A 16,796-nucleotide genomic window follows, 5' to 3' on the forward strand; every position below is an offset into this window, starting at 1 on the left:
TGGCACCGCGCCATTGGTCCTGTCCTACACCCCTCCCGCACTTGTGACATTTCATTGGTCAGGTGGGGACGTCTATCATTCAGTCGGTCCATCCTTCTCATACAGAGGAGGAACTTCTCATTGGCCAGACGAGTTGTCAAATGTCGAATCTTAGAGGAGAATGGGGGGGCGGGCTCAAAGGGGGCGGGGGAAGTCACAAAAGCTGAGCCTAGTACCTATCGCCTCTTTCTATTGGATGGAAGAGAAAGTAGAGTCTTATGGTTGGCCTACACTCCTGCCCATTATCAACCAGGTTTTTCTCGGAGGCGGGATAAAGGAGGGAATCACGTGGCGTGCCTGTTCTTTCAAGGCTACAGAGGGGAGGAGTAACGAGGTAATGAGGGAGGGGAACCGCTTCCCAAGAATCTCTGCGCAGAGGTCCTTAGAATAAATGTTATTTCTAGGAGCGGACCTGCTTGCGGCCGCGTGTGGGCAAGAGAAGCTTCTTTGGGAAGGACAACTAAAGTTTGAAGATAATTCTACAAACACTTTTTGAGCTCCTCCTATGCTAGGCACTGTGCTATTGCTAGGGATAGAAAGATGTGAAAGACATTCTCCATAACCTCATGGCAGCCGCTTCAGCTCCCACACAAGGAGTGTCTCCTTGAGTACTCTCCACTTTCTAGGAACAATGCACCTACTTATTTCAAAGTAGGAAAATGCTAATGAAAACAGGAAGAACATCACACACACTGGATTAAGCTGATGAATGTTTCAGAAACCAGTTTTGAGGCATTGCTGGACTTCCACATGAACAGCAATTTTTCAACCCAAATTCACTGTAAAGTGGTAGCACCTGGTTTCTTGCTTCAGCCTTTATCGTTGCCTCGTGTATGCTACAGGTGCAAAAAGCCTCTCTCTTCAGTGTCCTAATGCCCCTACTTGTCTATTCCCACTTTAAGTTTCTTGATTTGTTTGTTTGGAAGACTCTACTGAATCGATTTCTCTCAAAGTGTACCTCAGAGTGAGCCTTTTCTCCAGAAGAGATCATAGGCACTGAGAATGCCTACAGGAGGAAAGGAAGAAAGTTTACCAAAATTAAGAGTGAAAAAGGGAATCATAAAGACTCATCACAGCCAGTACTTACTAAGCATCCCCTATGTGCCAGGCACTAGTACAAGCACTTGGTATAACACCTCATGTAATCCTTAAAATACTCCTATAAGGCAGTTACTGGTAATGTTATTTAGTTGCTAAGTTGCATCCAACTCTGTTTCCACCCCCATAGACTGTTGAGTGCACCAGGCTTCTCTGTCCATAGGCTTTCCCAGGCAAGAATACCGGAATGGGTTGCCATTTCCTTCAGGGGAGCTTCCCAGCCAAGGGATGGAACCATGGCTCCTGCCTCATTTCCTGCATTGCAGGCAGATTCTTTACCACTGAACCACCAGGGAAGCCCAACTGTTATTACACCTATTTTATAAATAAAGAAATTGAGGCACAAAAAGGGTGCCCAAGGTCATATAGTAAATTGCAGTCAGAATTCCAAGGTTTTGTGTGTTTTTTGGGGGGTGGGGGTGGGGGTAGATACATTAGGAGTTTGGGATTAACAAATACACACTACTACATATAAAATAAACAACAAGGACCTACTGTATAGCACAGAAAACTATAGTCAATAGTTTATAATAACCTATAATGGAAAATAACCTGATAAATAATACATATATATATGAGTGAATCACTTTACTATACACCTAAAACAAATACATTATCAATCAACTATATTTCAATTAAAAAAAAAACCCTGCAGTTTTACATTGAAAGGATTGAAAATGGGAAAGAAAAATCGCCATAGGCCCTATTTCAAGCCCTGGAGCTCTTAGGAAAGGCAAATAGGAAATCCCAATCAGGGCAGGTTCAGCATCTCCAAACTAACAGAAGGAAATAAAGGTACTGATCCACTCTGTACCAGAGATTTCCCCCATAAGCTCTCATTTAAAACCTGTGAGTTAAACCTTCTCCCTGTTCTACAGGTGAGGAAACCGATCCTTAGCCAGGTTACAGGCCTTCTTATCCATCACACAGATGGCTAGCAACAGATCCTAGAGAATGCAAGTCCTTCCAAGAGCATGATTGTTTCACTCATTCATTGAACAAATAATCTGTCCCCTGCAGGCTAGATCTCTTAAAGGAAACAGCCATGGATCCCAACTTACAGAGTTTTTACCATGATTGCTTTTCTATATTTCAACATAATCAATTAAACATAACATATAGTTCTATGAAACTTGGAGACCCACACTGAGTTCCTGTATTGCATAATATCCCACAGGGAGAAAAATACAGTTCAGGTCCTAGGATGTGATTACCTCTTGCAGTAATTCACTGCAAGATACTGCAGTAAATCCTTTAAATTAAGGATTTATAGCAGGTAGTGGCATACCAAGTAACCCTTCTAAATCACCATTTTCAGCCTGCAACTCAAGATTCTCTACTGGCTTCCTAGCCTCTTCTGCTTGTCCTTCAAGGCTCTCTCTGTTCCTACTTTATCTTTTGGGGTCTGCTCTCCCTTGCTCTGCAAGATTTCTAATACTGGGGAGATCTTTCATCCATTTATTCAACAAATAAATATTCAAGGCCTACTATATGTCAGTTGGGGATTCCCAAGTGGCTCAGTGGTAAAGAATCCACCTACAATGTAGGAGACCCGGGTTGGTTCCCTGGGTCGGAAAGATCCCCAGGAGAAGGCAATGGCAACCCACTCCAGTATTCTTGCCTGGAAAAATCCCATGGACAGAGGAGCATGGCAGGCTACAGTCTGTGGGGTCACAAAGAGTTGGACATGACTGAGCAACTGAGCACACACACACCATATGTCAGTTACCGGGCTAGCAGTCAAAAGGCATGCAGAAAGAACACGTAAGCCTCCTGGGACTTATTTTTCTACTTAGGGAGCTAGAAAATAAGCAATGAATAAATAACATGATTACCAATTGTGAGCAATGCCATACAAGAAATAAACAGGACGAGGTGATAGGGAATAGCTAGGGGAGAGGCAGAGAGTGTCACTTTCAGATAAGGTGATCAGAAAAGACCTCTCTGAGGACAAGACATTTTAACCAATGCAAAGGATTAAGAAGGAGCCAGGGACTTCCCTGGTGATCCAGTGGCTGGGACTCCATACTCCTAATGTAGGGTGCCTGAGTTCAGTTCCTGGTCAGGAAACTAGATCCCACATACCACAACTAAGGCTCAACACAGCTAAGTAAATGAAAGTGAAAGTGAAGTCGCTCAGTCGTGTCTGACTCTTTGCGATTCCATGGATCATAGTCTACCAGGCTTCTCTGTCCATGGGATTCTCCAGGCAAAAATACTAGAGTGGGTTTCCATTTCCTTCTCCAGGGGATCTTCCTGACCCAGGGATCGAATCCAGGTCTCCTGCATTGCAGGCAGATGCTTTACCCTCTGAGCCAGCTAAATAAATAAATATATTTAAAAAGAAGGAGGAGCCAGCTATTGACATTGCTGAAGGAACATTTGGGTCAAAAGGAACAGCAATTGCTCAAGTCCTGTGACAAAAGAGGGCTTGGTTTACTCCAGAAAGACCAGTGTGACTTCCCTGGTGGTTCAAATGGTTAAGAGTCTGCCTGCAATGCAGGAGACCACAGTCCAATCCCTGGGTCAGGAAGATCCCCTGGAAAAGGGAATAGCAACCCACTCCAGTATTCTTGCCTGGAGAATCCCATGGAGAGAGGAGCCTGGTGGGCTACAGTCCATGAAGTCACAAGAGTCGACCCTAATGATCAAGAAATCTCTCTCATTCAATGTGGTTGAAGAGGAATAAGCAAGAAGATAAGCTAGGGAGATAAGGCTGGAAAGGGAAATAGAAGTCATATCTTATGTACTTCAAATATAAAACAAAGGATCTGCCCTCAGGGGTTTCCAGATCTACTGGGAATCCAGCTTTTACATGTGCTGCTATATCCTAGTCTCCACTGCCTTCAGCCTTCTCCTGGCATAGGGTCAGCATAGCGGAGGTATTTGTAGGATGGATGAAATCAAAGTGAAAGTCTCTCAGTCGTACCCGACTCTTTGCGACCCCGTGGACTATATAGTCCATGGAATTCTCCAGGCCAGAATACTGGAGTGAGTAGCCTTTCCCTTCTCTAGGGGGTCTTCCCAAACCAGGGATTGAACCCAGGTCTCCCACATTGCAGGTGGATTCTTTGCCAGCTGAGCCACAAGGGAAGCCCAAGAATACTGGAGTGGGTAGCCTATCCCTTCTCCAGCGGATCTTCCCGACCCAGGAATTGAACCAGGATATCCTGCATTGCAGGCGGATTCTTTACCAATTGAGCTCTGAGGGAAGCCCCTATAGAATGGATAGCCACATGGCATTTGTTGCTGAATTGAGAGAGGTTTTGATGAATGGTTGAAAGGTTGGTCCATTTATGCTGCTAGAACAAAATGCCACAGACAGGGTGTCTTATAAATAACAGAAAGTTGTTTCTTATAGGTCTGCAGCCTAGAAATACAAGATCAAGGTGCCAGGACAGTTCAGTGAGGGCCCTCCTTCAGCTTGCATAATTCTTGTTGTATGCTCACTGGCAGAAGGGGGCAAGAGTGCTTTTTTGGGCCTCTTTCATAAAGGCATTAGTCTCTTTGCATAAGGGCCTTGTTTTAGCGATCTAGTGCTCAGTCACATCTGACTTTTTGCAACCCTCTGGAGTCTAGCCCACCAGGCTCCTCTGTCCATGGAATGTTCCAAGCAAAATACTGGAGTGGGTTGTCATTTCCTACTCCAGGGTATCTTCCCAACCCAGGGATTGAACCTATATCTCCCGCACTGGCAGGTAACTTCTTTACCACTGTGCCACCTGGGAAGTCCAGTCTGGTCACCTAATCATCTCCCCAAAGTCCCACCTCCTAATACCATTGCCTAGGTGGTTGAGATTTCAACATGTGCATTTTGGAGGGACACAAACATTCAGACCATAACAGATGAATAGCTGTTTGGTTTGACAAATTGTTGAAAGGATGGGTGGACTGAGAGATGAATGGCAGGGATAAGAAATCCAGCTGACTAACCAAGCGGATTCTCACTGTCTCAAACAGACTTTGATCTGAGTTCTCCAGAGTACTACAATTTGTGTATGTGTTCAGTCGCTCAGTTGTGTCCAACTCTTTGTGAACCCACAGACTGTAGTTTGCCAGGCTCTTCTGTTCATGGGATTCTCCAGGCCAAGAATACTGGAGTGGGTTGCCATACCCTCCTCCAGTGGATCTTCCCCACCCAGGGAAGATAAAGTAAAGACCAAAACACTGGGGTGGTGGTTTATGAAGACAGATAAATATGGCTAATTATGTTTTAGTAGTTTTTGTTCCCTGGGCCTGGTCTCTCAGGAAATCGAATTACAGACAGACAAAAGCATGGGTCCTGGAGACTCAGGACAAAAGGAAGTAACTGTCAGCACATCGTCATGAAGTCACAGTGGCTGAATAAATTGCTCCTCCTGTTCTAGGGCTATTTCTGTCCAAGTAACCAATATTTCTCTTCTACAATCAGATCACCCACTCCCAGGCCAAGACTGTGATGATAACTATGGACAGACATGTCGCTGGCTCTCCATGTGTCTCAGCGGTTCTCTAACGGATCTCTGAGAATCCGCTAAAAAGTTGTTTTATGTACTGTGTAATCACATTTATATAAAGTACAAAAGAAAGAAAACAAACTTATGCTGTTACAACTCAAAATAGAGGTTATTCTTAGCAGGAGAAAGGGGACAGTACATCTAATGACTAAAAGGGAATATGAATGGAGTTTCCGGCGACTCTGATATTTTTCTGTTTTTCATCTACTCACTAGTTATAAGGAATGTTCAACTTATAAAAATTCATCAAGCTGTGCACATATGTGCTTTTTTGTGTATAGATTTGTATTAGTTTTCCTTTACTGCTAGTGTCTTAAACAACATATTTATTTTATCAGTGTCTTGGGTCAGAAATTCAGGCAAGGGTTAGCTGGGTCCTCTATTTAGGGGCTCTCTCAAGGCTATAACCAAGATGCCAGCAGGGGCTGCAGTGTCATCTGAAAGTGTGGCTAGAGAAGGGCCCACTTCTAACCTCACTCTCATGATCCCGGCAGAATTCAGTTCCTCAGTGGCTGCCGGCCAGAGGCTGCCCTCAACTCCTTGCCATGTGTGCCTGTCCAGAGAATAGTTTGTGACTGACAGCTTGCTTCATCAGAGCAAGCAAATGAGAAGAGCCAGGGAGAAATGGTGCAAGGGAGACACAAGTCACAGTCTCTTATGGCCTAATCTCAGAAGGGGCAGCCTGTCGCTTCTGTTGTGTTCTGTTCAAAAGCAAGTTAAGACACTAGAGCCAGCCCAAACACAAGAGGAGAAGATCACACAGGGGCAGGAGTACCAAGAAGGTGAGGATCACTGGGAGCTGATGGACACCTCATTTAAAGGTTTTAAAAGATGAAAAGAAAAAAAAATATTCTAGATGTTTCCCCAAACCTCCCCCCACCCCGACACACTCATCCACAGACTCTGCTGAAGTCTCTTATTCAATGCAGATGCTTTCCACACCATATTACCTGCCCCTAGTAACAGATCCTCACCTCAGACTGGCAGGTGGAAGGGGCCATCATACTAAAAAAAATAAATCCTGGGATTTCCAGTGGGTAACACTTAGAGCTCCCAGTGCAGGGGGCCCGGGTTCAATCCCTAGTCGGAGAACTAGATCCTACTCAGTGAACTAGATCCTGCATGCCGCAGCTAAAGATCCTGCATGCTACAAGGAAGATTGATCTTGCATGCTGCAACTGAGACCCAGCACAGCCATATAAATAAATGAATATTAAAAAAAAAAAAAGTAAATCCCAACATTGAAGAAAATCCCTGTAAAGAGAGCCATCATCTATCCAGCTATTTAGTGAGCACCTATTATGTGCCAGGCTGAGACAGCAGCCAGATGAGCCTGGTGGAATCAAGCACATCACAGGTGGGCACCATCCTGAGTCATCTTCCTCCCTGGTCTCAGGTGTTCCTTCACGTGGTCCCTGCCCCTCTCTGTATATGCTCAACAGCTGCCATGTCAACATAGTTCCTTCAAAAGGGACCCTAAGGGTACTGCTTGGGAGGGAGTGGTTCTAGGCTGAATGTCTCAGTTTGTCTGGGACTGAAATATTTCCTGTGACACAGGATGGTCAGTGTTAAAAGTTGAACAGACCTGGAATTTCCTTGGTGGTCAAATGGTTAAGAACGAAAATCCTGCATGCTGCTGCTGCTGCTAAGTCGCTTCAGTCGTGTCCGACTCTGTGCGACCCCATAGACGGCAGCCCACCAGGCTCCCCCGTCCCTGGGATTCTCCAAGCAAGAACACTGGAGTGGGTTGCCATTTCCCTCTCCAATGCATGAAAGTGAAAAGTGAAAGTGAAGTTGTTCAGTCGTGTCCGACTAGTAGCGACCCCATGGACTACAGCCTACCAGGCTCCTCCATCCTTGGGATTTTCCAGGCAAGAGTACTGGAGTGGGGTGCCATTGCCTTCTCCGGCATGCTGCATGGCACAGTCCAAAAAGAAAAAACAAATTAAAAAACAAAACAAAACACAAGTCAGTCAGGCCTAGCTAGGCATACCCTAATGGTTGGCCAGACTTCACTCTTCGTATCTTACAGAAATGAACATAACAACTCAGCAAGAAAGGGAGCCTCAGAGAGGTCAAAGAAAGCTTCCAAAGCTAGAGACTGGGCCTCACAGTCTCCAAAGAATGCACTCTCGGCAACTTTGATTTTTTGCTGTTTCTTATGTTTCCTTAGCCATTCCCTGGGACAAGATCCTTGGGTAAATGGCAAATCAATGTGCATTTTTTTGGTCTAGCCTTCTAGTTTCAAGCTGACAGGTTAAATCTGACCTTTAAAGTAGAAAATCTAAAAAAACAAAAACAAAACCTGACCTTAGATTCTAAACACCTTTGAACGTACCCACCCCCTCATAATAATTCCAAGAACTTTTATTTACTTAACAATCCTCTAGGTTGGGTTCTCCCCTCATGTCAAATGTGGTAGCTATTAGATTATTAGATCCTTGTAAAGTAAGGACTTAATTTTACAGCTTCCTTAGCACAGTGCTAGGCCAAGTAGTAATGTCTAATATTTATCAAGTACTTACTTTACATCAAGCCTTAAATCAATTAAGCCCTATGAGGTATAATCACATAATTATCACCATTACAGATTAGGAAACTGAGGAATAGAGAGGTTAAGTAAGTTGCCCAAGGTCACACAGCTAGTAAATATAGGCACCAAAGAGTAACATCGATTTGCTTGTTGATTACGAAGAACTCCCTGTGCTTTTTCTGAAAAAAACTGTTATTTGCTCTGACAGACTTAATCTTTCTGAAAAACAGGTGGAAACCTCAGCTAAAGAGGTTCATATATGACATCCATTCTTGAAAAAAACACAAACTCATTTTGATAGCATTACTTCTGTGTCATCACAGTTTCTCTCTGTCTTGCTTTCCTTCTCTCTGCCTCAAATGATAATGATCACCTCTACCTCAAAAAAACAATCATCTCTACCTGGATCTGGGCTGTGAAGCAGCAACTATTCTTATTATCCCTCCCAAAGGTCTGAAGGCCTGGGTGGGAGTGTGGAGGTCATTTGGTTCGTCCAATGTAAGCGTTGGGCAAGACTGAGCACGCATGCAATACAAATTCTAAGCTAGAGGCTGCCGGTCAGGCCCTAGTCTTAGCATTCAGTTCATGGCTACTCGTTTCTAAGCAGCTATTTCCGTGCTTACCCCCAGTAATTTCTCTCACTACACGGGTGCTGGGCTTCCCAGGTGGCTCAGTGGTAAAGAATCCACTTGCTGATGTAGGAGATGCCAGTTGGATCCCTGGTCAGGAAAATCCCCTGGAGAAAGAAATGGCAACCCACTCTTGCATTCTTGGCTGGGAAATTCCATGGACAGAGGAGCCTGGTGGGTTACAGTCCATGGAGTCACAAAGAGTTAGAGACGACTTAGCAACTAAACAGCAACAACAGAGCTGTTACATTTGCAAATACAAACAAAACAAAATATTCAGTTCTATGTTGCTTTGGTTCATTTTTATATTAAGTTCCAACTTTCTGTTTTATTTGTATTTGTTTTTAAAATAGCAGAGATTCTTCTTAGGAAGGAATGTGCGAACAGCTATACATAGAAAAAAACCCTTGTGACATCAGTCTTGTGCATCATGTGACCTCTCCCACAGAGCGCAGTGCTTCAGCTCAGTGGTAAAGAATCAGCCTGCCAACACAAGAGATGCAGGAGACATGGGTTGGATCCCTGGGTTGGGAAGATCCCCTGGAGGAGGGAGCGATAATTCCTTGCAGTACTCTTGCCTGGAGAATCCTATGGACAGAAGAGCCGGAGGGCAGGGGTCAGGGGGTGGAGGGTCCACTCCATGGGGTCTCAAAGAATCTGAACACGACGGAGCACGCAGAGAGCACAGTGCCTGGCGTACAGCAGACCCTCAAAAACATTTGTAGCAACCTCTCTGGCAGTCCAGTGGTTAAGACTTCGTGCTTCCCTGCAGGTAGCATGGGTTCAGTGCCTCATCTGGGAACTAAGATCCCACATGCAGGACTGCCAAAAAAAATTGTAAAATTCATAAACAGATGACCAAATGAATAGTTATTACTAGGGAGTAGGATCACTGTTGGAGAAGGCAATGACACCCCACTCCAGTACTCTTGCCTGGAAAATCCCATGGGCTGAGGAGCTTGGTAGGCTGCAGTCCATGGGGTCGCTAAGAGTCGGACACGACTGAGCAACTTCACTTTCACTTTTCACTTTCATGCATTGGAGAAGGAAGTGGCAACCCACTCGTGTTCCTGCCTGGAGAATCCCAGGAACGGGGGAGCCTGGTGGGCTACCATCTATGGGGTCGAACAGAGTCGGACACTTGAAGCGACTTGGCAGGATCACTGCGGGCTCTCTTTTTCTTTTTGCCCATCTACATGTCCCAGTTATCTTAAGTTTCTCGTTTTTCTACATAGAACATGTAGTTCTTACAGAAAATGTTTAAAATCTTTCTTCAGCAAATAAATTAGTGTATAAAATGGAACCTGGGTAGTCTTGTAACAGGAAGATCACAAACATGGGCCGTCTGGGTTGGGTGTGCAGAGCCTCAGACATGACTCAGAGACATGGGATGTGATGGGGAGAAGGCGCAAGAGTTCCGATCTGAGAACCCAGAGCCTCCGCCAGCCTGCCCTTTCCATTCTCCTTTGGGTCACAGCACATCATATTTTGCTCTCATATGTTTACTGGGTGAAAACAAGAAGCAAGTCCTCAGAGAGTTTTTCAAGGACTGTGAATGACTCATAAGGAGCTCTTCGACCTTGACTGTTTCTGTGGCTCAGCGTTCATTAGAGGTGGCGCGGCTCCCACCCTCCGCCTGTCCCTGAACCCTCAGAGGTGACCCCTTTCCGTAAGTATTGGCCCCCATATCCAAATCTGAATTCCTTCCGTACTCAGCCCTCTCCACCCAGATTTGTGGCTGCTGGGGAAGAAGGGAACAGACAAGCCAATTTAGGTGTCGTCCTCGCTTTGTTCGCTTGACCTTGAGGCGCTTAACTCAGCAGAGCTCCTGGGGTGGGGGGAGCCCAGTGCGGGGAGGCTGGCAGACTTCTGGAATGAAAGGCTAGACCTTGGAGGGCTCTTGGAGCCCACGCTCCTTCTCTTGGCTTTGGTCACCATAGTGACTTCTCTCTGAAGCCTCAACCCTGTGGTTTTTGCTCAATATTCATTCATAACAAGGCCACCTCTGCGTTTTCCACCCACGGGGGAACAGGCGCTGAGTACATTCACAGTCGTGCAGCTGACACACTGGGCCTTTAAACCGGGGAGGGGAGGGTGGCAGGGCAGTGGTATGCAGGGAGCCTGAGCCTGAGCCTGGTGGAAGGGAGGCAGTGCTCTGCTGTTCAGAGGGAAGGGTCAGAGCTGGGAAGGGATTGAGACCCCTTCCGGTTCTGTCCCCTCAGTTTACAGAGGAGAAAGGACTCACCCACAGTTTCTTATCATCAAGGGTGTGCAGGGCCCATATTCTCAACCCAAATTTTCTAACTTCTTGGGCTTTTGTGCCAAGCACTGGGGTCCCACTTCCTGGGACTGTCACTAAAGGTTACCAAATTTATGGTAATCAGATTGTGATGAGCCCCTGGTGAAAGGCCAGAACTAGAGTTCCTGTAGGGAGACAAATCATTTTGATTTCCAGTACAGATTTGCAAGTAAATTAGCTCATTTAATCCTTAAAATTACCCTGCAAAGTGACTATCATTATTTCCTTTTAAATTGAGAAACCTGAAGCTTCAGAGAGTGGCTGAATCTGTCTACTTGGAGTCAGAGGCAAATTTGAATGCTACTCTGCAATTTACTAATGATAAAGGACGGTACAATAGCTCATTAGTTCAGGCAATGACTTCAAATTCACTGAGATCAAGTCCAGCCATTGTCCTGCTGTGTGACTTTTGACAGTTACTTCACTTCTCTGAGCCTTTATTTTTGCATTTGTGCAAACATGATAAAACAACCTACTTTATAAGTCATTGTGAGGAGTTAATAAAGTAATGAATATAAATCACTTAGCACTATGCCTGACAGTCAATAAGTAGTTTTTGTTATTCCAAAATTAAAAAGTACTCTCCTGCTAGAACTTCTGGTCACAGACAAAAACAGAAAAGTCTGCAATCTTCTTCCAGACTCACCCAGAGCCCAAAACCTTTGCTGTCAGCCAAGGAGCAGAGTACTTGAAAAAAGGACATTCCATAGAGAGGAAGGTGAATTTGGAAGATGCTTTTCATAGGCTGATTTTCAATTTTCAAAAGATTTAGACAAGGGAAGAGAAGGGAAGGATGGAAATCTGTACCTCCCTATAGCCTTGCTGCCAATATTTTCAGAGCTATGCTGCCCAGCAGGGTGGCTGCCAGCTTTGTGTGGTTACTGAAGACATGAAATGTATCTGGTCCAAACTGAGATGTGATATAAATATAAAATACACACTGACACTTAAAGACTTGTGGGAAAAAAATTTTATAAAATATCCCATTGTAAACAGCAGGATCCTACTGTATACCACAGAGAACTATATTCAACATCCTACGATAAACCATAATGTAGAAGACTATATTAAAAGATGAATGTGTATATATATATATATATATATATATATGTAGAACTGAATAACTTTGCCATATAGCAGTAATTAACACAATACTGCAAATCAACATAAATAAAAATAAATTATTAAAATTCGAAAATAAGAGTATCTTCATGTTGGGAATAATTATGTATATATATATGTGTGTATTTTTTTTTTTTAACCCCCCTGCCATGCCATGTAGCATGCCGCTGCTGCTAGGTCGCTTCAGTCGTGTCTGACTCTGTGCGACCACATAGACGGCTTCCTACCAGGCTCCTCTGTCCCTGGGATTCTCCAGGCAAGAACACTGGAGTGAGTTGCCATTTCCTTCTCCAATGCATGAAAGTGAAAAGTGAAAGCAAAGTCATTCAGTTGTGTCCAACACTTAGCAACCTCATAGACTGCAGCCTACCAGGCTCCTCTGTCCATGGGATTTTCCAGGCAAGAGTACTGGAGTGGAGCGTCATTGCCTTCTCCAGCCATGTAGCATGCAGGATCTTAATTCCCTGACCAGGGATTGAACTCACAGCCCCTGCAGTGGAAGTACAAAGCCTTAACCACTGGACCACCAGGGAAGTCCCTGGAATGATATTTTAAGTAAAATACATTATTAGAGTTAATTTCATCCATTTCTTTTCATATTTTTAATACAGCTACTAGAAATTTTTCAGTTATATATGTGATACATATTGTATTTTTATAAAACTGAGCTGGTATAGAAAATTCTAATTCTAGCTCAGCTAACCTATGTAGAACATCTCCTCACATTTCTCTCCTTTAATTGTCACAACAATATTATCTGAAAGATATTGTCATCTGTATTGTACTAGTAGAGGACAAACTTAGGGATACTAACCCTTCATTTTGCCAGATAAAGTCACCGAATCACTATTATTATGTACTATATCATTTTATAAAGAAAAGACTTCTTTAGTAAGAATATAATTGAACATTTCAACTATATAAAACAGTATATTAACACTCACAACTGTCTCCCATAAGAAAAAAAAAAAGCAGGCATTCTTATTATTTTGCAGGCACTGGGATAATATTTATATCATTAATTTCTATAAAACCCATGAGATTGGTACTATTATCCTCATTTAACAGATGAGGAAACTGAGGCTCCGAGAGCCATTTAGCTTATAAATTGGGGTTATAAGAATATAGGTTACAAGGTCCCCAGAGAAAGAGAACCAGGAATGGCTTTCTTGATATAAAAGAAGCCATTTGGCCTAAGCCATTTTGCAATCAGCCTGGCTGCACTGCTTGCCCTTGAACAGGTCTCAGTAATCCTTGATTTTAGAGAACAAAGAAATGGAGGAGCAGGGAAAAGGCAGTCAGACAATAGTTCAGTGGTAAGTCCTAGTTCCTTCCTCAGCAATCAATGCAAAGAAATAGAGGAAAACAACAGAATGGGAAAGACTAGAGATCTCTTCAAGAAAATTAGAGATACCAAGGGAACATTTCATGCAAAGATGGGCTCGATAAAGGACAGAAATGGTATGGACCTAACAGAAGTAGAAGATATTAAGAAGAGATGGCAAGAATACACATAAGAACTGTACAAAAAAGAGCTTCATGACCAAGATAATCACGATGGTGTGATCACTCACCTAGAGCCAGACATCCTGGAATGTGAAGTCAAGTGGGCCTTAGAAAGCATCACTACGAACAAAGTTAGTGGAGGTGATGGAATTTCAGTTAAGCTATTTCAAATCATGAAAGATGATGCTGTGAAAGTGCTGTACTCAACATGCCAGCAAATTTGGAAAACTCAGCTGTGGCCACAGGACTGGAAAAGGTCAGCTTTCATTCCAATCCCAAAGAAATGCCAAAGAATGCTCAAACTACCGCACAATTGCACTCATCTCACACGCTAGTAAAGTAATGCTCAAAATTCTCCAAGCCAGGCTTCAGCAATATGTGAACCATGAACTTCCAGATGTTCAAGCTGGTTTTAGAAAAGGCAGAGGAACCAGAGATCAAATCTCCAACATCCGCTGGATCATCGCAAAAGCAAGAGAGTTCCAGAAAAACATCTATTTCTGCTTTATTGACTATGCCAAAGCCTTTGACTGTGTGGATCACAATAAACTGTGGACAATTCTGAAAGAGATGGGAATACCAGACCACCTGACTTGCCTCTTGAGAAACCTATATGCAGGTCAGGAAGCAACAGTTAGAACTGGACATGGAACAACAGACTGGTTCCAAATAGGAAAAGAAGTACATCAAGGCTAGATATTGTCACCCTGCTTATTTAACTTCTATGCAGAGTACATCATGAGAAACGCTGGACTGGAAGAAGCACAAGCTGGAATCAAGGTTGCCAGGAGAAATATCAATAACCTCAGATATGCAGATGACACCACCCTTATGGCAGAAAGTGAAGAGGAACTAAAAAGCCTCTTGATGAAAGAGGAGAGTGAAATAGTCAGCTTAAAGCTCAACATTCAGAAAACGAAGATCATGGCATCTGGTCCCATCACTTGATGGGAAATAGATGGAGAAACAGTGGAAACAGTGTCAGACTTTATTTTTTTGGGCTCCAAAATCACTGCAGATGGTGACTGCAGCCATGAAATTAAAAGACGCTTACTCCTTGGAAGAAAAGTTATGACCAACCTAGATAGCATATTCAAAAGCAGAGACATTACTTTGCCGACTAAGGTCCGTCTAGTCAAGGCTATGGTTTTCCCAGTGGTCATGTATGGATGTGAGAGTTGGACTGTGAAGAAGGCTGAGTGCCGAAGAATTGGTGCTTTGGTACTGTGGTATTGGAGAAGACTCTTGAGAGTCCCTTGGACTGCAAGGAGATCCAACCAGTCCATTCTGAAGGTGATCAGCCCTGGGATTTCTTTGGAAAGAATGGTGCTAAAGCTGAAATTCCAGTACTTTGGCCACCTCATGTGAAGAGTTGACTCATTGGAAAAGACTCTGATGCTGAGAGGGATTGGGGGCAGGAGGAGAAGGGGACAACGGAGGATGAGATGGCTGGATGGCATCACCGACTCGATGGCCGTGAGTTTGAGTGAACTCTGGGAGATGGTGATAGACAGGGAGGCCTGGCGTGCTGTGATTCATGGGGTCACAAAGAGTGGGACAAGACTGAGGGACTGAACTGAGCTGAAGTCCTAGTTCCTCCTCAGGGGATATACATAATAATATATCTGTTAAGTTCTGCATGAACAAAGGCCCCACCCTGGTGGGGAATGAAATGATGATGTTGACCCTCCCGATTTCAATTAACTAAAGGGTAGACTGTGACCTTGGCCCCAATTCTATTGTGAATTCTCCTCTGATCAAGCCTGTTCAGGACTTTGCATGTCCACGGGGTCAAAAAAAGTGTCAGACCTGACAGAGCCATTAACACTTTTTTTTTTAAGCTTAAACTTTCCCAGTTTTGCTGTTGGGGAGACACTGCTTTAAGAAAGACCCCAGTGTTCTCCTCACTTGCTGCTAGTAATAATAAATCCTTCCTTCTAACCCCATCTTTGGTTCAACATGTATCAAGAGCCAAGAGGCAAACCCATTTTTCAGGTAACAGAATTTGAACATTAAATGACAAAAATAATACATCTTAGAAATGAGTATTCTGTCCTTTACTTAAGTGAAAACAACCCATGGATGGGGAAGTACAGTGCCTCACAAGCTGCAGAGCACTCCTTCTAAGGGATTTTGGGCAAAAGAGTATCAGATAAGGCAATGTGGAAACAGGGTGTGATTGACCAGGAGATCAGGGAGGTCCTGCTCTCTAGGGTAAGGTGACCCAGCTTTAGCTGAGTTGGAGGGCTGTGATTAGTTTCCTAGACAGTCAGGTGTTTCCAGATAGTGTGGGCTGACTTAGGTTTAGATTTATAACTTGGATCAGACCACTGGCGTGCTTAGTCGCTCACCTGGACTCTTTGCAACCTCATGGACTGCAGCCCGCCAGGCTCCTCAGTCCATGGGGATTCTCCAGGCAAGAATACTGGAAAGGGTTGCCAGGCCCTCCTCCAGGAGATCTTCCCAACCCAGGGATTGAATCCAGGTCTCCCACATTGCAGGTGAATTCTTTACCATCTGAGCCACCAGGGAAGCCCCAGGCTCCATTTTGTAGGTCCTGATATATGAAGGTGATTTATCAATTCACCACATTTAATCAATACTCTCAGTTGTACTAGAGCATTGATTAAAACTTAAGGTGTTAGCTCTGCTCTGCACGACTGCTTTCTGTGAATGCTGGGATCAGGCTGGATCTCTAACTGGAATTCATAGGCTAGGATAACCAGGGTCTTGGTCCCTGAGTTGGCTATTTTCTTCATCTCATTTTTGACATTCTGAGGCAGGAGATAAATTGGCCCCAGGCTCAGCAGCCAGAGTTTGTCCCCCTGGGGACAGATACTCCCAGATGAGGATCCAGAGAATAGCAAAGTCCTGCACAGATAAGAGATAAAAGACCACATACTCCTCATTCTCCAAGTCCAGGAGATCTTCCCAACTACACATGCACAGAAAGGCTCCTTGAAGGTCAAAAGGGAGAGGGCATCATCTCATAATAAGTGATGTCAAAGTACACATAAGCCTCTTGACTAGAATCCATCTTGGCTAAGAGATGCACAAGTACACACGGGAGGATC

The sequence above is a fragment of the Budorcas taxicolor genome, chromosome 7, assembly GCF_023091745.1.
Source record: "Budorcas taxicolor isolate Tak-1 chromosome 7, Takin1.1, whole genome shotgun sequence".
In the NCBI taxonomy this organism is placed as follows: Eukaryota; Metazoa; Chordata; class Mammalia; order Artiodactyla; family Bovidae; genus Budorcas; species Budorcas taxicolor.